Source organism: Cyprinus carpio, chromosome B3 (assembly GCF_018340385.1).
Source record: "Cyprinus carpio isolate SPL01 chromosome B3, ASM1834038v1, whole genome shotgun sequence".
NCBI lineage: Eukaryota > Metazoa > Chordata > Actinopteri > Cypriniformes > Cyprinidae > Cyprinus > Cyprinus carpio.
The window spans coordinates 11,412,503-11,434,006 of record NC_056599.1 but is presented as its reverse complement, the minus strand read 5'-3'; the positions used below and the strand labels follow the sequence as shown (position 1 = coordinate 11,434,006).

Here is a 21,504-nt window from a genome sequence, read left to right as displayed (position 1 = left end):
GAAATATTTCCATAAATAAATTGATCCTGCCAGAAGAATTGCATGAAAGTTATATCTCGAAGCGCAGATGTTTCGAAACACTGATCCAAAGCGTGATTCAAAATACCCATGTCACGTGATCTGGGCCGCATTAATGCACGGGCTTACCTTACCCATCATCGGGGCCCCGGGCTGGGGGAGGGCCCCGATGATGCCGGAAAATATTGTAATCGGATTTTATAATTCGTTGGCTGTCCCTTTAAAATTACGCTTTTATCGCTTTGCTTGAATGCACGTGCGGGCGTTGCAAGTCCTGCTCGAGAAGTGTCAGTCAAACCCTCTCACTCAATGAACCCTGAAATCATCAGTCACAGTGGGCATTATTTAATTGTCTGAAATCCAATAAAATTCATCATTGTCTGAAAGCATTCAGTTATTGGCCTGTATCGAACTCACGTGACATACTTACGTTGAATTCTTTATAAGTTAATTGCCGCCTATTCTAATGATGACAATAACTAATCTAATAGCTAATCTAATGTGACAGCAATGTCTCGTAAATATGACAGTGGTTCGCAAAAAAGAAAAACAGCACAAGATAAAGTAGAACGTCAGAACAGTTTGTTAAAAAAAATTCCGAAACTAACATCATATTTTAACGCAGGCCTAGGGAAAGATGAAGATTCTGCATACATGTAATTAAATAGGCCTTATCATACTAACATAATGATTTAAATAAAGCACTCTTGTTACTATTAAAGTTGCGTATGCCTTCAGAAGCAAACACTTAATTGCGCTTGATGTTCGTATCACTTCTTTAAAGCAAGATATTTGGGCACATTCCGTTTTTTACTAAAAAAAATGCATGAATGAGAAAATCGTGTAGGACGTGCTTGATGTTAAAACTACTTTTTAATCGCAGTAATAAGTAATGAAAAAGATCTCTGTACTCGTGTTGACTGACACACCCTAAGCGCGTGTGCAGAAAAAACCCTCACAGACACCATGCAATACTGAATTAAATTGAGAATGATTCCATGACAAATGCATTTTTAACAATTACTTGTTGCCACCTGGTGGGGTAACGTGTAATAGATTCAAACGGCCTAACAGTAAAAGGGGTGGAACCATAACTTTTAACGATTAATTATGCAGTTCCAATGGATGAAGGCAGGGCTCAACCCCGGTCGGGCCAGTGGCCCCCACAACAAAAAATTAATAAAAGTAAAAGACAAGAAAATGGCCCTATAAAATAAGCATAGATATCGTTTTCATTGTCTTTGTTACATTTAACCTCAATAATAGGTTAATGACAGCAAGCTACTAGATTAACTTATATTTTAAATATTGTAAGTAATAAAATAGTTAAAAATAATCAAATTACGAGTAATAGCATAAATAAATACAACAGAACAAACATATAAATGAAATAAATGGTGCTTTTCAAGTTTTTCATGTAGGTTTAAACAGGAGATTTTGAGGTACAGACATTGTAATCTAATGTATAACTATAGAATAGATTAAACTTTATTAAAAATTTATCAGTCAAGAGCAGTTACAGATGCATAAAAATGTTTTTAATGTTGAAAATATAAAACGTTAAATACTGTGGAATTATTAAAAAAATGAAGACACTTTAAACCTGAAATTAAATCCGCCAGTAGGTGGCAGCGAATCACTGTTAATGAGCAAATCATTGAGATTCAACCGAGCGGCAACCTCGCGCTCTCTCTCGTGAAGCCAATAAGGAAGTGACTAAAACTGTAATTCATCGACTGGCCGCTTGAGGCTGGCTGCAAAAGGGAGTCAGTCCCATAGACTCCCCATGTTAAAATGCCCAACTTTACAGCAGAAAAAAAACATGTTTGCAGCCTGGTTCAAAAAATGATTTTGGTCTATATAGCTAATTTTGCCCTTCATGACAACTGTGAGGGGGGTGAATTTTTTTTATAACTCTTTCGTTTAAATTATATTAAGCCTTAAAGTTCTGAATAATTAAGGGCGTGGCTACTTGAGTGACAGGTGGATTGCCGCTGCTGACAATGCCGTCGCGCTAGGTGGGCGTGGCTTCAGGAACCAGCTCCCGCCTTTTTGCCTATTTTCGATTATCCGGGAGAGTCGCGCGGTGACGCGCTGCCAAGATGGCGACGGCCCGCTCTGCACACTTTGAGCTTCAAGTTCAAAACCGCTATTGAGGAGTCTATGGGTGACGTCACGGACACTACGTCCATATTTTTTTACAGTCTATGGATTCAACCGATTCATTCAAGCAGCTGATTCACTCAGGAAGTGTTGCTCAGAGACGCAAAACAATTCTGTGGACTTTGGAACCATTTTCGTTGGGGAAATACAGCGAAACAGATGATTTGGTGTCTAAAATGTAAGTCACTTCATATTAAGTTCTTGTTTATTAAACTGTACGCTGAATAAAATCATCACATTTGTAATCATGCTAATATCTGGAGAAAAACGGCACTCTTTGTGTAATATTGGTTAACATAGATATTAAATTATTAATTATATGAAATATATACAGGGGCATATTTGAATTCTGAGGCATTAAGACTAAATCACGTGCACAAGTCTAACCTACTAGACTACGTCACGTAGTGCACAGAATGGGTGTGTTTTTGTTTGTTTTTTGTAAAGTAAGATGCATACTCGATAATATCAGATCGTTAAATCAACAATTACGATATCATAGACTACATATAACGCACACCCTACAGCACTGGCCCGATCAGGCAAGTGACCGTTCCGTCTACTGTCCCGAGCGTCATTCACACTAGCCTCGGGCAATCGGGCAGTCCTTATTGTCGAGCCCTGGTAGGGCCCCTCAAGAGGTAAAGCCCAGGGGCCCCTTATAGTCTTAATGCGGCCCTGCACGTGATTACGGCTAATGATGCCTCAAAGTGTTTCACAAGTGTTTCGACAGGTGGCATGGTCCGCCTAATCAGCGTTTGATTGACATGGTCGGGTACAGACCACACAATCGCACATCTGTATAAAAGTGAAGTCAACGCATCTTGACCTCTGGGTTTTTGTGAGAGGAGTGTGATTTTGAGATAGCGGAAATTTGGTGATATAGTGACATTTATAGTGCGATTTGTTTAGTTATATTTAGGCTTACATTTAAATTTACACACTGACTGATAGGCTAGAGACAGACAGAGTATACATATAGTGACACATTAATAGATGCATAGATAGAAATATATATAGACAGATTAATAGATAGATACATATATAGATTAATAGTGTTATGTCCCTAGGCGTAATTTTATTTTGTTGTATTTTGTGTTATTTGTGCGGTATTTGATTATTGCTGCTATGTTGATTACAGTTTGTCTTTGCAGTGTTTTGTTTTCTGTCTCTCTCTCTCCTCTGTGTTTTTAGCTTAATGAAGATCAGCTGGTCCTAGTTGTCATCAATCACTTGGTTGCTCTGATTGCTGGAGGTAGAGCTTGTGGATAAAGCTGGAGACTTCATCTGAAGTGGTGCCCTTCAGCTCTGCAGGTGGAAATGGGAGAAATGCCACTCGAGTTGAGAAGAATACAGCGATCTATGAATTATTGGGTTAATGTACAGGGCCATAATGAGGATCACCCAGCACAAATCACTTTAAAACATTGTTGGGAAAAGGAGAAGAGAGAGACAAAAAGCTTTGGGTAGACAGTTATACAAAAAGCAACAGAGTTAAAATTAATAGAATTAAAATTCAGTCCAACAGTACCATTGATAGGAGTACCACCTTGGATACTACCTGAAGTGAAAGTAGATCTTACGTTATTAGGAAAGAAAAATAAAGATAGGGGGTTTATTTTGAATTCATATACTATACAGGAATATATTAACAGTTACTACAGTTACATCCAGATTTACGCAGATGCATCAAAGAGTTTAGTGGATAGGAGTAGCGTTTATTGTTCCAGAGTTTAATATTACAATAGTGAAGAGGATTAGCGATAATGTTTCAGTATACACAGTAGAAATGCTAGCTATTCTGTTAGCAGTACAGTGGATAGAGGAAATAAGACCATTGATAGTTATTATTTGTTCAGATTCAACTTCATCATTAATCAGTCTACAGTGCAGTCACTCAGACAGCAGAGCAGATATTTTGTTAGAAATACAACAAACATTATATAGAATTCAAATGATGGGCATTGTAGTTACATTTGTGTGGGTGCTAGCACATATTGGAATCATAGGAAATGAAATGGCAGATAAGGCTGCAAAGGAGGCCACAAAAAGAGAATACATCGATGTGACAGTTAACATCAGTAAGATGGAAATAAAGAGCATTATTAAACAGAAGTTGAAGAAAATGTGGCAAAAGCAGTGTGAGGAAGAGAGGAAAGGACGGTGGTTTTACAAAATTCAGAGGAGAGTGGGAGAAATGAGATGTGCAAGAAGGACAAGGAGAGAAGAGACAATTATATCTAGACTTAGATTTGGGCACACAGGGTAAACAGCACTTTATTTAAAATAGGTAAGCATAACACCGGAAGATGTGAATACTGTGGGCAACAAGAGACGATAGAACACATCATGGTGCACTGTAAGAAATATGAGGGAAAAAGATGGGAAATGATCCGAAACTTTAGAATGGATAGAATAAATTTTGATTTAGTAGAAATTCTTAGAAAAAACTCAAGAGATAAGTGCTATGGAATCGTTTTTCATTATCTTAGAATAATCAATATGATTGAAAAGATTTGAGTCTTAATTTTTGTTTTGTTGATTTTGTTTTGTTTTGTTGATTCGGTTTAGTTTTATTTTGTTTTGAATAAAATAAGTAGTAGTCATTCAGATCCACACTCCATACCAGTTGGTGGCGGTAATGCACCTTTTCGTTGTGTGCCAACCGCCAAGAAAAACTGCAGAAAGAAGAAAAGAAGTGGTGCCCTTCTTGGCCTCTGCTGCTGCTGGAGACTTCTTTGCCTGAGCCCGGGGCACTGATCTGGGCTGGCGCAAGTCGGCTCTGAGCGGGAGGAATGGCAGGTGGACGTCAGCGCAAACGGAAACTGACTCCGTGTCAGGTGGATGGCAACAGCTGGGCTGGGAATGGTCAGGAGATGGAGGAAGGAAGTGACGGAGTAGTAAGTGAGACAGGAGAGGTGGGGAGCATTGGAGAGTTGGAAGACAGCGAGGGTAAAGAAGAGTGGAATATTAATCAAAGTAAAAAGAAAAAGAATAATACAACTGATTGTGGTGAAAGTGCATCTTTAAAGTATGGTGGGGGACAATATAAGGTATTTGTTAAGTTGGGGCAAGAAGGTACCACGTTCAGAGAGTGGAATCCGATACAACTTACAAAAGGTCTAAGTAAAGAAATTGGAGAGGTAAGGAGTGCAAAAAATATTAAGAAATGGACAACTTCTGGTGTTTTGTTAAAAACGAAGAACAACTCAAAAAAGCAGTTAAGATGAGTAAAATTCATGGTAAACTAGTGCAATGTTCAAAGGCTAATGACAAAAAGTTAGTCAGAGGAGTCATTACAGGCATTCCGGTAAATGTAGAGACGGATGCTATTATAGCAAACATTAAGCAGGCTAAAGTATGCGAAGCTAAAAGACTTAAAACTAAGAGATTTGGAGACATTTGTGACAGCTTATCAGTTATGCTTACTTTTGAAGGAGAAACATTACCAGATAAGGTTTTTGTTGGTTTTATGAGTTATGTGGTTAAGTTGTACATCCCTCCACCACTTCGATGTTATAAATGTCAACGGTTTGGGCATATCGCGGCTGTTTGTAAAGGAAAAAAGAGGTGTAGTAAGTGTGGAGGAGACCATGAGTATGATGAATGTGACAAAGCTCGCAATCAATGCTGCAATTGTGGAGGGGAGCACAGTGCAGCATACCAGGGTTGTGAATTTAGTAAAAGAGCCAAAGAGGTACAAAGAATTAAGGTAACTGAAGGTATTAGCTACTCTGAAGCAGTAAAGCTGGTCCCCAGAGTGAATGTAATACCAAAACTAAATGAGGGCATTGGAAATGACATAATAAATGAAGAGGATGAAGAGAAAAGGACAAGACAATTTAGTTGTCAGCAAACATGATTTTGTGATTTTTATGGTTGAAGTTATCAACTGTTCTGCACAGACAGCGAGTCGTACCGAAAGGATTAAAATTATTGTGAAAGCAGCTGAAAAATATTTGGGGATAAAAGGAATGGTTTGGGAAACAGTTAGGGATAACTTAAGTACAGAAACTCAGTCTACCCAGCACAATGTTGGTATAGACTAAATGGTGGTAAATGTATGCATACTACAATGGAATGCTAGAAGTTTAATAGCTAACGGCCAAGAATTTAAGAAATATGTAGATGAGTTAAAAGAGAAACCAAATATAATATGTGTACAAGAAACATGGTTGAAATCAGAGTTAGATTTTATTATTAAGGGATATTCAGCAGTAAGGAGAGATAGAGAAAATGGTAGGGGGGAGGATTAGTAACTTTTATACAAAATGGTTTAAGCTATGAAATCATAAATGTAAATGATAAGAATGAATCAATTATCATAAGGATATGGACAAGTAAAGGTTCTATAGATGTAATAAATTATTATAATCCTTGTGAGAAAATAGAGGGAAGTATTTTGGAAAATATTGTGGATCACCACTCAGTGAGGTAATATGGTGTGGGGATTTTAATGCACACAATACATTATGGGGGGAAGTAACAGTACAGATGCAAATGGTTTAGCTTTAGAAGAATATATTGATGATAAATGCTTGGTATGTCTTAACAATGGTGAGGGAACCCCGTTTGGGAACAGCATAAACAATACAGAATCAGTACTTGATTTAACTTTTGTATCCAGTGCAATAGCAGGTATTAGTACGTGGAGTGTAGATAAGGAAACTACAATAGGTAGTGTAGATAAGGAAAGTACAATAGGTCATTTCCCTATTCTAATTAAAGTTGGATCAGGGACGTGTCAAGAAAGGACTAAAAATATTCCAAGGTGGAAAATAGAGAATGCGAATTGGGAACAGTTTCAGATCATTTGTGCACTAAAATGTCTTCTTAAACTTAAAAATGAGGATAAAGAAATAGGAATAAATGAGTTTAATAGTGTATTAGTAAATGAAATAATATTGTCAGCTGAGGAAACAATACCTAAAAGTAAAGGAAATAGGAAAGGTAAGAATGTACCATGGTGGAATGATGAGTGCAGTAGTTAAAGCAGTTAAAGCAAGAAACAAAGCTTTTAAATATGTTAAGAAATATCATTCTCAGGATGCTTTGATAGAGTATAAAAGAAAGCAGGCAGTAGTTAGGAAAACAGTTAAGACACAAAAACGCAATTTCTGGAGGGAATTCTGTAATGATATAGGAAGGGATGTGAAGTTATCTGATATATGGGGAATGATAAGGAGGATGGGAGGAGTTAGAAGGAATTATGAATTACCAGTATTAAATAGTGGTGATAAAGTGGCAGTTACTAATTTAGAAAAAGCTGAAGTTTTAGCTCAAACATTTAGGAAAGTGCATAGTTCTGAGAACCTCACTAAGGAAGCACAAGTGAATAGAAGGAAAGTGTTAGAAAGTTTCCCAGATGTTTTAAAAAAGAAAGGACATTCGGGAAATCCATTAGATGTACCTTTAAATATGTTTGAGTTGAAAAAAGCAGTCCTTAATGCAAAACAGACTGCTCCAGGAAAAGACATGGTATGTTACAAAATGGTAGCAAATATGACAGATGAGACACTAGAAATAGTACTAAAATTTTTTAATAAAATTTGGGAAATTGGTCAATTTCCATCAGTGTGGAAACATGCAATTATAGTACCTATTTTAAAGCCAGGGAAAAACCCGTCTGACCCATCTAGTTATAGACCAATTGCTTTAACATTGCAGTTGTGTAAAATAATGGAAAGAATAATTACAGATAGAATGACCATTATTTAGAAAGCAATGACCTTTTTTCCCCATATCAGAGTGGGTTTCGTAAGGGGCGAAGTACAATGGATTCATTATTATGTTTAGAATCCGATATTAGGAAGGCACAGACTAATAGGGAGGTGGTAATAGCAGTTATCTTTGATGTAGAGAAAGCATATGATATGCTTTGGAAAGAAGGGTTATTAATTAAATTACAACGATTAAGAATTGGTGGTAGAGTATACAGTTGGATTTTGGATTTTTTGTTTAATAGGAATATTCAGGTAAGAGTAGGTGCAGAATTTTCTGAGGTATATACAGTAGAGAACGGAACTCCACAAGGTAGTGTATGTAGCCCATTATTATTCAATATTATGATTAACGATATATTCTCAAATATTGACCAGAAAATTGGAAAATCCCTGTATGCTGATGATGGAGCATTATGGTTTAGAGGCCGTAATGAATCTTATGTTAAATCAAAAATGCAAGAGGCAATTAAGGAAGTTGAAAAATGGACAAATAAATGGGGATTTAGATTATCAGTCTCAAAAACACGTCATATGTTTTTCAAAAAAGCATAAGATCACACCTGTATCCTTAAAATTGTACAGTCAGCCTCTTGAGCAAATGAAGATTATTAGGTTTCTTGGGATGTGGTTTGATGAAAAACTGACATGGAAGATTAATTTGGAAAAAATGGTTAATAAATGTAAAAAGATTGTTAATATCCTACGCTGTTTATCAGGACAAGCATGGGGAGCAAGCAGGGCATCTTTAAAAAATATATATTGGGCACTAATGAGGTCTGTCTTTGATTATGGGTGTATAGCATATATATCATCAGCAGAGTCTAATATCAAAACATTAGATGTCATGCAAGCTCAGGCTCTAAGGATATGTAGTGGATCTTTTAAAACATCCCCGGTATCTTCTATGCAAGTGGAAATGGGTGAGATGCCTTTGAGGATCAGAAGGGTACAACTGATGTTAGCATACTGGATTAATGTGAAGGGACAAGTTGATAGCCACCCAGCTAAAGCTATCTTAAAAGATTGCGGGGAACATGGAAAGTCCAATTACAAAAGTTTTGGGTGGATTGGCGATGTGAAAGCTGAGAATATTGGGTTACATAAATTACAGTACTGTTCAACGGTTTCAGTCCCTCCTATTCCACCATGGTTTTTCCCTATACCAGATGTAGATTTAGGCATTCATAAGGAAAAAAAAGTAAGTCAAAGGAAGTAGCAGTGAGGGATATTGTTAAATATTATCTGGATATGCATTTCTCTGACTACACATTCATATTTACAGATGGTTCTAAGGATCCAAAGACAGGACACGCTGGGTCAGCAGTATATATTCCAAAGAATGGGGTAGTATGTCAGGAAAGAATAACAGATAATTTATCAGTATACACAACAGAGCAGGTTGCAATTTTGTTGGCCTTGGAATGGGTAGAGGGAAATGAGTTAAATAATTCAGTGATTATATCTGATAGTTATTCAGCTTTAGAAAGCATAAAACTGGGAAATCTATAAGAAATGATATAATTCATAAAATTTGTATGGTTTTGCATAAGTTAAATGCAGGAGTTTAAAAATCAGGTTTCTCTGGGTACACCTGCACATGTTGGAGTGAAAGGGAATGAGGAGGTTGATAAACTTGCAAAACAACACACTGAAACACAATAGAATATTACAAGTTCCATATAGTAAATCTGAAGCTAAAACATTCATTAAAGCATATGCAAGATCAAAATGGCAGGGGTATTGGGTGGATCAAGATAAAAGGGAGGCATTTATATAATATACAACCAGAAGTGGGTATAGGAAGGACAGAATGTAGGAGTAGAAGAGAAGAAAGTATAATTACACGGTTAAGAATAGGACACACTGGGCTCAATTCTTCATTGAAGATAATAGGGAAACATCCAACAGGGAACTGCCAATATTGCAGTCATTTAGAAACTGTAGAGCATATTTTATTTCAGTGCACAAAGTACAGCCAAGAAAGAAACCAGTTTTTTTCAGTCTCTCAGAAGTGTTCAATCAGAATAATTTTACAATGCAAGGTTTATTAGGGAAAGCATCCAGTAACATTCATCAATTTGTTATTACGTTTCTTAGAGACACAGACTTAGCCAGTAGGATTTAATTTTTATTTTTTTTTTATTATCCAATAGCTCCTGATTCACACTCCAGCCCAGTCGGTGGCGGTAATGCACCGTTAAGTTGGTTTGCCAACCGCCATAAAAAAACAAAAGAAGAAGAAGAAGAAGAAGAAGAAGAAGAAGAAGACTTCTTTGCCTGCCCCAGACCATAGCGTGTGTGCTAATTGTCTGTTTGCATTGTTGTTGGTGTATACAATTTGAAACTTTGGAGAGTTGTTGTATACCAGTAAACTCCTAAGGTGACAGTTAAGTTGAATGTTTATTTTTGGAGCAGTAGGGAGGAGGATGCCATTTCTTTTATTGTCCATGTTTTCACCTGTTTTTGGCTAAAAAGGGAGTAAGGTAAGACTTTTGTTGTTTATTTTGAATTTTGTTTTGAGAGATTAGAAAGTACCCCTTTTGTAAGTTAGATCTGTTGTTGGTTGTTTTGGCCTGGTCCCCTCCTGAAGTTTTTGCTCTGTGCTTGTTTTTTTGAACTTGTTAAATAAACCAATTTTCTAGACTGTGCTGAAAGTCCCTGTGATTTTTCTGTGGAGTGCTGGGACAGGAGAGGAGATCCCCAGGTGGCTGGTAGAAAAGTTGTTGTCTTTTCTGTCTTGTTCATAAATTTCCTTGTTTCTGCCATCCCTGACCCTAGACAAGGGAGGCATGTAACAATTGGGGGCTTGTCCGTTTTTAACTACACAAATTTGAACTGCAGTATTTCTCGTTGTTGGATGTGTAAGTTTGCTTGGCTGCTTTAAACTTTTGTGCGTTAGGATGTCCTATGTTTTATTGGAAATATGGATTTTGATTTGATAAGGTTCACGCTGTGCTCCTTCTTTGGAGGAATACAACTGTTGTCGAAAAAAAGATCTGCTTTTGATAGCTGACTTTTATAACATGACAGTTTCTAAAGCTACAAGTAAACAAGTAATAAAAGATGTGTTGTATAGCAAATTAGTAGAGGCAGGTATTTTACCAGAACAAATACTGGTATTTTACCAGAACAAATACTAGAGCAGGGGGATGAGGCTGGCATTGGCACCGAAGATGACTCAAGCTCGGTAGCTAGCAGTAAGCATGCATCTTCTGTAGATTCTCAGTTAGCTCTGAAATTGAAAGAGCTTGATCTTGCATTAAAAAAGCAGGAGCATGAGACACAGCTGCTTCGGCTGAGAGCTCTTGAAATACAAGCAGATCGTGACATAAAGTTGCGTAAGCTTGAGTTAAAAGTGCAAACTCTGCGTAATCACCCTATTCCTATACCTCGTTCTAGGCCGCCTTCCTCTAGTGATAGCGTTGCATCTAAACCTGAATTTGATGTTGGCAAATACATCAAATTAGTACCACCTTTTCGTGAATCAGAGGTAAACTCTTATTTTGTTGCATTTGAGCGGGTAGCTGCAAAGTTGAATTGGCCGAAGGACGTGGGCTTTACTGTTGCAGAGCAACCTCGTTGGCAAAGCACAAGAGGTATGCGCTGCTTTGCCAATTGAGGAGTCATTAGACTATGACACTGTGAAAACAGCTGTGTCGAGGGCATACGAGTTGGTGGCCGGAGGCATATTCGACAAAAAGTTCAGGGGTGTGTTTAAAGCAAGCCAAACAAACTTTATGTTGAATTCGCAAGAGAGAAAAAAGGTGTTTTTTGAAAAGTGGTCTTGCTAGTAAGGTTACCACATTTGAGGAATTGCAAGAATTGGTCTTACTTGAGAATTTTAAAACTTGTGTACCGGGAAAACGTTGTTGTTCATTTAAAAGAACAAAAAGTGGGAAAATTTTCTGATGCAGCAGTGCTTGCCGATGAATTTGCACTTACTCACCGAACTCTCTTTTCCTCTGTGCATCAATCTAAAACTTCCCTGGCTACAGAATCTAGAGTTCAAGATGCACTCAGAGTGAATGTCAGCAAGACTAGTGATGGAGGGAAGTCGTCCTCAAAGAGCACAGATAGGAGGGTTGCTTTTGCTTTTACTGTCTCGATCCTTGTCATATGATTGTGGCTTGTAAGGCGTGGAAGCAGAAGGCCACAAATATAAAGCCTAAAGGTGTTGCATTTGTACAATCAGTTCCTGATTTGTTAGCTGCTGACACATCGTCCTATGGTCCTTTTCTTCTGAAAGCTTATGTGTCGCTAGCTGGTGACTCTGCAGATAAGTGTGTGCAGGTTCTGAAAGATACTGGTTCGGCTCAATCCTTCATGCTTGAGGATGTTTTGGCCCTTCTCTGATGTGTCATACTGGTGCAAATGTCCTTGTGTGTGGTATCGAGATGGGCCCTTGCATTAGCATTCCATTACACAAACCGTTTAACTTGAAGTTTGACCTTGTTACAGGCTTGGTTTAATTGGGTGTGTGTAAACGGTTGCCTGTAGACAATGTCGGCCTCATACTGGGTAATGACCTTGCTGGTGGTAACGTTTTTCCCTGTCCAATAGTTGTAAGCAAGCCAATAGTCTGTGATTTTTTTTTTTTCCCTGATCTCTCTGCAACACATCCTCTAGCTTTTCCAACATGTGCTGTTATGCGTTCTCAGTCAAGAAGCTTTCAAGATGTTGTTGTTGATCTCTCTGATTCTTTCCTGAGCGTGCAACCTAAACTGGTAGAGTGCAAGTTATCTGTTGAGGATGAAATGGTCTCTGAGCATGACACCCAGCTTCCAGTTGAACTTCATTCCATAGTGGGTAGGGAACATTTGGCTTTTGCCCAGAAGTTGTTATCTGTTGAGGATGAAATGGTCTCTGAGCATGACACCCAGCTTCGCAAATCTTTTGTTGACAAAGGTAGTGTACTTTTTGGGACGATGGGATTCTGATGCGCAAATGGCAGCCAAAGTTTTCAGGCGGAGGTGATTGGCAAACAGTATATCAGATTGTTTTGCCTTCCAGCTACCGTTCTCATGTGATCATGTTTTGAAATTGGCACACGCAAATGTTCTTGCTGGACACCTTGGTGTCACAAAAAAATTTCATTGTTAAACATTTCTACTGGCCTGGAATCAAATCTGCTGTCTCTCGTTACTGCCGGTCATGTGACATATGCCAGCGTGCTGGTAAACCAAATCAAACAATTCCTAAAGCGCTCTTCAGCCGATTCCTGTCATTGGAGAACCTTTTGAAAGGCTGGTGATTGATTGTGTAGGGCCCCTTCCGAAGTCGAAACATGGGCACCAGTATATTTTGACCATAATGTGTACTGCTACCTGTTACCCTGAAGCCATACCATTGCGCACATTGAAGGTACAAGTAGTTCTGAGAGAGGTCTTAAGGTTTTGCACAACATTTGGCTTGCCCAGAGTTATTCAAACTGACCAGGGGTCAAACTTCACCTCAAAGGTATTTGGACAAATGTTGAAATAGTTGGGAATAAAACATCACATGTCTAGTGCGTACCACCCTGAGTCACAAGGAGCGGTGGAATGTTTTCATCAAACCCTAAAAAGCTTTGCTCCGCACCCATTTTGTATCGAGACTGGAAAGGGACTGGGTGGACGGCTTGGCCATTGCTCATGTTTGCAGTGAGAGAGTCTGTTCAGGAGTCACTAGGATTTAGCCCTGCTGAGCTTGTGTTTGCTCATACTGTTTGTGGCCCCTTGAAGTTGTTAAAGGAGCAGTTAATAGGTAAGGATAGTGCACCTATTTCTGTGCTAGACTATGTCAGTTCTTTCCGGGAACGCCTGCACAAAGCCTGCGAACTGGCAAGAGCTCATCTTTCCATGTTGCAGTCAAAGATGAAGGTCCACTTTGACAAAAGAACAGTACAGTGCAGTTTTCAGCCGGGTGAGTCTGTTCTTGTGTTACTTCCTATTCCTGGCTCCGCTCTACAGGCTAAGTTTTCAGGGCCTTATGTCATTGAACAGAAATTGAGTGAAACGGATTATGTTGTAGGTACCCCTGATCGCAGACGCAAGATTTGAGTATGTCATGTTAACATGTTGAAGTCCTATGTTGCACATGACTCAACTAAACCAACAATACTCTCTGTGCCACTGAGTAAACCTTGTGTTACAGTAGTTCCTGACTGTGTTCCTGTTGATGCAGATTTGTTGCTGGCTGAACCTCAGACTCCTGGTGTGTGTCTGAATAATTCTGCCATATTGGGTAAAATTGATTCACATTTGTCATACTTGCCAAAAAGTCAGTGTGAAGATGTTGTAAAGTTGTTACAAAAATATCCCACGCTGTTCTCTGATATTCCAGGAAGAACCACAGTGTTATCCCATGATATTGATGTAGGTAACTCTGTCCCTATCAAATACAGCAGCCCCGTACAGAGTAAATCCTGCAAAACAAGAGATCATGAAGACTGAGGTAGACTACCTGCTTAAAAACGGGCTGGCTGTACCTAGCCAAAGTCCCTGGAGCTCTCCATGCTTGCTGGTCCCAACACCTGATTCTACCTTTCGTTTCTGTACTGACTATCGAAAGGTAAATAGCATCACAAAACCGGTTTCTTTTCCCTTGCCCCGTATGGAAGATTGCGTGGATAAGGTTGGTTCTTCAAAGTTTGTCACAAAGCTAGATCTATTAAAGGGCTATTGGCAGGTCCCTTTAACTGCACGTGCATGTGAAATCTCTGCATTTGTCACCCCTGACAACTTCCTCTAGTACAATTGTATGGCTTTTGGGATGCGAAATGCCCCAGCCACATTCCAGAGGCTCATGCAGAAAGTTTTGTCAGGGTTGTGCCACTGTGAGGCCTACTTGGATGACATTGTGGTCTATTCAGGTGATTGGGAAGGCCACATCTGTAGCTTGGCGAGTGTGTTTACCAAGTTGAATGATGCCAAGTTAACCCTGAATCTAGCAAAATGTGAGTTTGCTAAAGCTGTGGTAACTTACCTTGGGAAAAAGGTGGGTCAAGGTCGTGTAAGACCCATAACAGCAAAGGTAGCTGCTGTTGTTGAATTTCCTGCTCCCATTACCAAGCGTCAGTTATGCCGGTTTCTGGGAATGGCAGGATACTACCGTGGATTTTGCAAGAACTTTGCAACAGTGGTGTCTCCCCTTACTGACCTACTTAGTTCTGTGAAGAAATTTGTTTTGGACTCCTCAGTGTGAGAATGCTTTTTCTTGCTGCAAAATATCTTCTTTGTAATGCTCCAGTCTCTCTCTGCTCCTAATTTTTCTTTTCCATTTAAGCTACAAGTGGATGCAAGTGCTGTGGGAGTGGGTGCTGTCCTGCTGCAGGAGGATGGTGCAGGAGTAGAACATCCAGTCTGTTACTTCTCTAAGAAGTTCTCTAAGTGTCAACAAAACTACAGTACCATCGAAAAGGAAGCTCTCGTCCTGGTGATGGCACTTAAACATTTTGAAGTAAACGCTGGTGGTAGTTGTATACCTCTTGTTGTCTATACTGACCACAACCCTCTAGTTTTTCTCTCTTGCATGTGCAACCTCAATCAGCGTTTGATGCACTGGTCACTTTGTCTGCAGGAATATAACTTGAACATCAAGCACAAGAAAGGTTCGGAGAACGTGGTGGCGGATGCACTCTCTAGAGCCTGTGATGCTGATGGTGACTGATGACTGTATGCTACTGTACATGGGAAAGAAACCTTGGGTTGTAAATTTGGTGGTGGGGGTGTTACTACCCTAGGAGTAATTTTTTGTTGTACTTTGTGTTATTTGTGCGGTGTTTGATTATTGCTGCTATGTTGATTACAGTTTGTCTTTGCAGTGTTTTATTTTCTGTCTCTCTCTCTCCTCTGTGTTTTAAGCTTAATGAAGATCAGCTGGTCCTAGTTGTCATCAATCACTTGGTTGCTCTGATTGGCTGCTGGAGGGAGAGCTTGTGGATAAAGCTGGAGACTTCATCTGAAGTGGTGCCCTTCTTGGCCTCTGCTGTTGACGGAGACTTCTTTGCCTGCCCCAGACCATAGTGTGTGTGTGTGTTAATTGTCTATTTGCATTGTTGTTGGTGTATACAATTTGAAACTTTGGAGAGTTGTTGTATACCAGTAAACTCCTAAGGTGACACTTAAGTTGAATGTTTATTTTTGGAGCAGTAGGGAGGAGGATGCCATTTCTTTTATTGTCCATGTTTTCACCTGTTTTTGGCTAGAAAGGAAGTAAGGTAAGACTTTTGTTGTTTATTTTGTTTTGAGAGATTAGAAAGTACCCCTTTTGTAAGTTAGATCTGTTATGTTTGTTGTTTTGGCCTGGTCCCCTCCTGAAGTTTTTGCTCTGTGCTTGTTTTTTTTTTTAACTTATTAAATAAACCAATTTTCTAGACTGTGCTGAAAGTCCCTGTGATTTTCTGTGGAGTGCTGTGACAGGAGAGGAGATCCCCGGGTGGCTGGTAGAAAAGTTGTCTCTTCTACCTTGTTCATAAATTTCCTTGTTTCTGCCATCCCTGACCCTAGACAAGGGAGGCATGTAACAATAGAAAGATACATAGATATATTAATATAGATAGATACAGATAGATTAAAATAGTTAGATCAATAAAAATGGAGGCTCCCCAGAAGAGATGCCATACATCTGTGGTGTGGGAGCATTTCCATTTGGAAACCCCAAATAAAGTGAGATGTATATATTGTGATCAGCAGCTAGCCTACTGCAACAAAACATCATCCATGATGCGCCATTTGAGGAGCACTCATCCTGCCATTTTGCAGGGTGCAGACGATGGTAGCATTCCCCCTGTACCTAGGCCTGCTACTGACACTGCTGGGCCATCTAAGCAAGGTATGCATTGTTTGAAATATTATTATAATTGAAATATAATAACAAACTGTTGGGACACTGTTTAGAAAGTCCATAGCCCTGTTTCAACCTAAGCCCTACAACCTAATGTCCCAATCACAACTGCCAATCATGTTAAAAACAGCTTCATTGTGAATATAATATGTTGTCAATATAATATATTATTGTGTGAATATACATTTTATAGGTCTACATACAAGTACCCAATCTACAGCCAGTGAAGACATCATTTTGGTTTTCCTGATTGTTGTAGTTCTACATTCCATTTGATTTTTCTCTGCACACTGGCCATAAACATTCATAACATAACTTTGTTTATGAAGGTTTCCAAATAATGAACCTGTAGGCTACAGTTTCAGTCTATGTTATGCTATGTAATCTGATTCATGTAATATGCCGTCAGTGTAGGATTTGTTACTACTGTTTTCATCATCAGGCCCATCGTCGTCATCATCACCATCAACATCAGTAGAAACACCGGACAGTTTATGGGAACTTTTTGATAATCGTATCCATGAAACCCAGATGATACACAATGCTACAGCTGATGCCACAGTGGAAGTGAAAAAAATACCTCCATGATGTGTTTTTGCCCAGAACTCATGATCCCCTAATTTACTGGAAAGAGAGTAGTAATCTTTCCTCATTTGTAAGTCCCTGCTAAAAAATATCTTTGCATGCCAGCAACAAGTGTCCCATGTGAGAGGATTTTTTCAAAGGCTGGAGAAAAAGTAGGCTGAGTCCTTCCACAGCAGAGAAATTAATATTTTTGAATAAAAATCTCTAAAAAAGTGAAACATTGTGGCTTGATTTATTAATATTCATTTTTCATGACCAAAATAACATTATGCACAGTGAGAAGCCTACAGGTTACAAGCTTCACATATTAGAAAAATACAATAATAATAATAAAAACAATTTTTTTTAATGGCTCGTTGTCAAGGTTGTTTCAGATCAACACTTGCAAGTGACCACTAGGTGTCACCGTTGAGACGGGGGTGGGGTTTATTATTGGTTTGGAGACTATATGGAATATTTGATTTTTGGTTTTAATTTTTTCACGAAGCCTCGATCTGCCCACCACTATCTCTTCATTGGACGGAAAATTGGGTCCGTGCTAAGATAGCAACAGAGCGAACCGAATGCTGAAAGTCGAGAGAAAACGAAGATAGGACGTACTTGATTATTTATAGGTGTTTTCTCTTGAGCTGACTGGTAAACGGTGTAATCACTAATGATGAACTGGCCGTGTTAATTATCCGTGCACGCTCCTCCCGAAATTTGTTTATGAAACATAACATATAGGGAATATAGTTATCGAATGACACGAAAATTATTACAATGGTTAAAAAAATTTATGGCAAGTCTTGACCTTTTGGATGTATTTAATTATAAATATCTTTGTAATCTATAATAACATTAAATTTATTTCATATTTTCTCTATGACATTCTTGAATATTAAGACCGGTGTTACGGTTTAACTGGTTACCGTGTTATCTGGTGACCAACTTCCTGGTTCAGGTCTCCGCTCCAGATGTGATGGAACGACCGCAGCAGATTCGCCGATTCTTAAAGCACAAATGACGTGATATTAAGCTGTCTAATAAACGCAGACTTGCTCATTGCATGATTTTGATATTCTTATAAAGATTACAAGTTATTGGTATGATTGCCCGTAGCGGCTGAAGTAAGTAGGATAAACAAAAAATAAACAAAGTAAGTATGTGTTGTCGCGGTTTCGAACACGCGTTACAAGACGCGCGCGCGCGCGAGACGACAGTATTTAACCACCGAGCTACCGATCTACACTGATTCAGACCAACAGATCTCTGGATTGAAGACAGGACTCTCGGCGTCACATTGTGCAGCTGCTGAATCAAGGAAATGTGACCGTGTTAACTTGTGACCTGTGGTTTACCTATTATGAAAATAAACCATAGCAGAACGCTGACTACATTTTATGGTTTATGATGTTAAAGAACATTTCATGACGTCTCAGACAACTGTACATTTGTGGCTACTGTGGTTTAATTATAAACGCTATCGTTAACTTATATGTACCATAGTAAAATGGTACATTTTTTTTAGAGGCTGCTGATGTGTCATTACATCAATGTAACAACGTTACATTTCACTTATTTTCTCGTAGCATTACTTTGGAAACGTGATTTGAAGTGTAAACGTAGATTCTGCTAGCTGAAATACTGCGTATAAAACATTACTTCACTATTAAACGGTGTTAACTTGTTATCTGCGTGCACTAGCTGGTATTTTATTTGATTATACAAGTATTTGAAATATTAACTTTATTCTGTAATAAAAAAAAAATCTGTATATAAATGTAATACTTTGTACCTTTTCACAAGCAAAATCTCATAAGCATAATCTTATACGTTTACACTTCATTCAAATCAAGTCACGTTATAAAATTAATGCTACGAGAAAATAAGTGGAAACAACAACGTTAAGTTACATTCATGTAATTAGACGTCAGCATCACCTCTAAAGAAAATGTACCATGCTTTTACTATGGGTAAATATAAGTTAACGATAGCGTTTATAATTAAACCACAGTAGCCACAAATGTACATTTGTCTGAGACGTCATGAAATGTTCTTTAACATCATAAACCACTAAAATGTAGTCAGCGTTCTGCTATGGTTTATTTTCATAATAGGTAAACACAGGTCACAAGTTAACACCGGTCACATTTCCTTGATTCAGCAGCTGCACAATGTTACGCCGAGAGTCCTGTCTTCAATCCAGAGATCTGTGTCTGAATCAGTGTAGATCGGTGGTTAAATACTGTCGTCTCGCGGCGCGCGTGTCTTTAACGCGTGTGTTCGAAACCCGCAGACTTAACTTTTTATTTTTTTTTATTTATCCTACTATACTTCAGCCGCTACGGGCAATCATACCAATAACTTGTAATCTTTATAAGAATATCAAAATCATGCAATGAGCAAGTCTGCGTTTATTAGACAGCTTAATATCACGTCATTTGTGCTTTAAGAATCGGCGAATCTGCTGCGGTCGTTCCATCACATCTGGAGCGGAGACCTGAACCAGGAAGTTGGTCACCAGATAACACGGTAACCAGTTAAACCGTAACACCGGTAAAGTTCAGTCGCTGTATACAGAAACAGCGAGGTCGTTGGATGAAGCAATGACGATAAAACAATCCAGACAATGGTGACACGTGAGAAAAGATGGTAAATCCACATCGTGTCAGTCGATTGCAGTCTGCAGAGATAGAGAGTGTTATGGAATAAAATATTTAAAATAAAAACACACCGGAGAGCAGCGGCAGCCAAATCGCGCCAGCGTTCACCCAACCGGATACAGAAATGTGTACCTGATATGAATAAAACGTGTCTAATTATAATTGAAAGGATTATTATTGCCTCTTCCTTTGACATCAGTGTGTATTTTACAAACTCTAAATGTATTGTTTTTTTTTAGTACTTATATGTCTAAAACCTAAAATAAACATTATGTGGTTGAAAACAGCTCTGAGCGCGCCTGTCTCTGGCTCAGCGCCAGTCAACGCGCGAAAGCACATTTGAATTCAGTAGTTGATCACGTCATGCACTGACCGTTCTAATCACACCGGTGTGATCGACTGCAGTAGCCTAATTTACAGCAACCCAAACTCACAATGTCCAAGAGGAAGAAGGGAGGAGACATTAGAAACTACTTTAGCAAACAGCGCTGTATTGTAAGTGATGAACTTATTATGGAGGCTACGGTAAAATCCAGCAATAAGAAATATGTTTGCAAAACTAGCTATTCTAGCTGGCTAGCTAGTTAATCAGTCCATCTAATCAACGTTACATTATGATTTAACAGTAGGCCTGCTGATTACCTCTATTATCTAATGGACAATAACAGTTTTCAGGTTCAATTGCAATGACTCACTTATTAACTCTTTGACTCTCTGCCTCCTACTGGCAGTTGTAATTTCACATTTAAGGTACCTTTTCATTTTTTTTTTTTAAATAATTTCAAACATCAGTTTTCAATGTTTTATGTTTAAAATATCAAAACATTATTCATTTGTAACTGCAGGTTAAAGTATTCCATGTCCCACAGAGCTGCATTAAACAGTGTGTAAAAATATTTTTGTGGCTTTAGATGCAGCTTCTGTTTTCTCTGCATTGCCAAGATAAATTTTGTTGATACTGATTGCATTTGCTTGGTAAAATCCCAAATGCAAGTATTTGACCTAAAAGATGGGGCACACTTTTAGAAAAAAATGTTGTAAAGGTAAAAATATAAAATTCAGGAGTCAGCTGTCAGCACAATTAGAAATAAGATATCAGCACAATGACACACTCAGCAAAATATTGTCTATTTATCATTATCGATAAAATCCCAGAAATCGCAGAGATATAATTTTTTTGTCAATATTGAAACCCTTAATTTTTTGTGTGTGCCACCCCGAGATTTACTGTGGCCTCATCTGGCCACCCCTATTAAAATTTTCTAGGGGCGCCACTGTTGATAGTGTAGCCTACTGTAAGGATTAGGTCTCGGGTTAACATTTTTTGGCCATGTTCACTGCCAATTACACATACAAAACCTGCTCAGAAGTGACTTCTGCGTTTGTTGCTCGTTGCTCCTGCCTCATCTGCTGAAGCAGAGAGAAGCTTCAGTGCCTTGAGACGCCTGAAGACCTGGCTGCGCTCTTCAATGTCACAAACCCGACTCAACAGTGTGGCTGTTTGTAATGTTCACAGAGAGAGAATGTATAACTTGGACAAGAAGAAA

At 38.7% G+C, this 21,504-nt stretch overlaps 1 protein-coding gene, 1 long non-coding RNA gene and 1 pseudogene across 4 annotated transcripts in view; 2 read left to right on the top strand and 1 right to left on the bottom strand.

Moving 5' to 3' along the window:
- The window catches only part of LOC109112423 (hsp70-binding protein 1-like), a 65,524-nt gene that overhangs the window by 34,656 nt on the left and 9,364 nt on the right, over positions 1-21,504 (top strand). The window lies entirely within an intron of this gene.
- LOC109112019 overlaps positions 1-21,504 on the bottom strand; it is a 45,695-nt pseudogene that overhangs the window by 20,804 nt on the left and 3,387 nt on the right.
- Positions 10,143-17,604, top strand: LOC122136482. 3 transcript variants are annotated; one of them, XR_006154162.1, is made up of 3 exons: positions 10,143-10,387; positions 16,574-16,715; positions 17,170-17,603. It is a non-coding gene; the product is annotated as an uncharacterized LOC122136482 (long non-coding RNA). The 3 variants fall into 3 exon arrangements; XR_006154161.1 differs by having other exon boundaries at positions 10,144-10,387; positions 16,577-16,715; positions 17,170-17,600; XR_006154163.1 differs by lacking the exon at positions 10,143-10,387 and adding an exon at positions 15,149-16,101 and having other exon boundaries at positions 16,577-16,715; positions 17,170-17,604.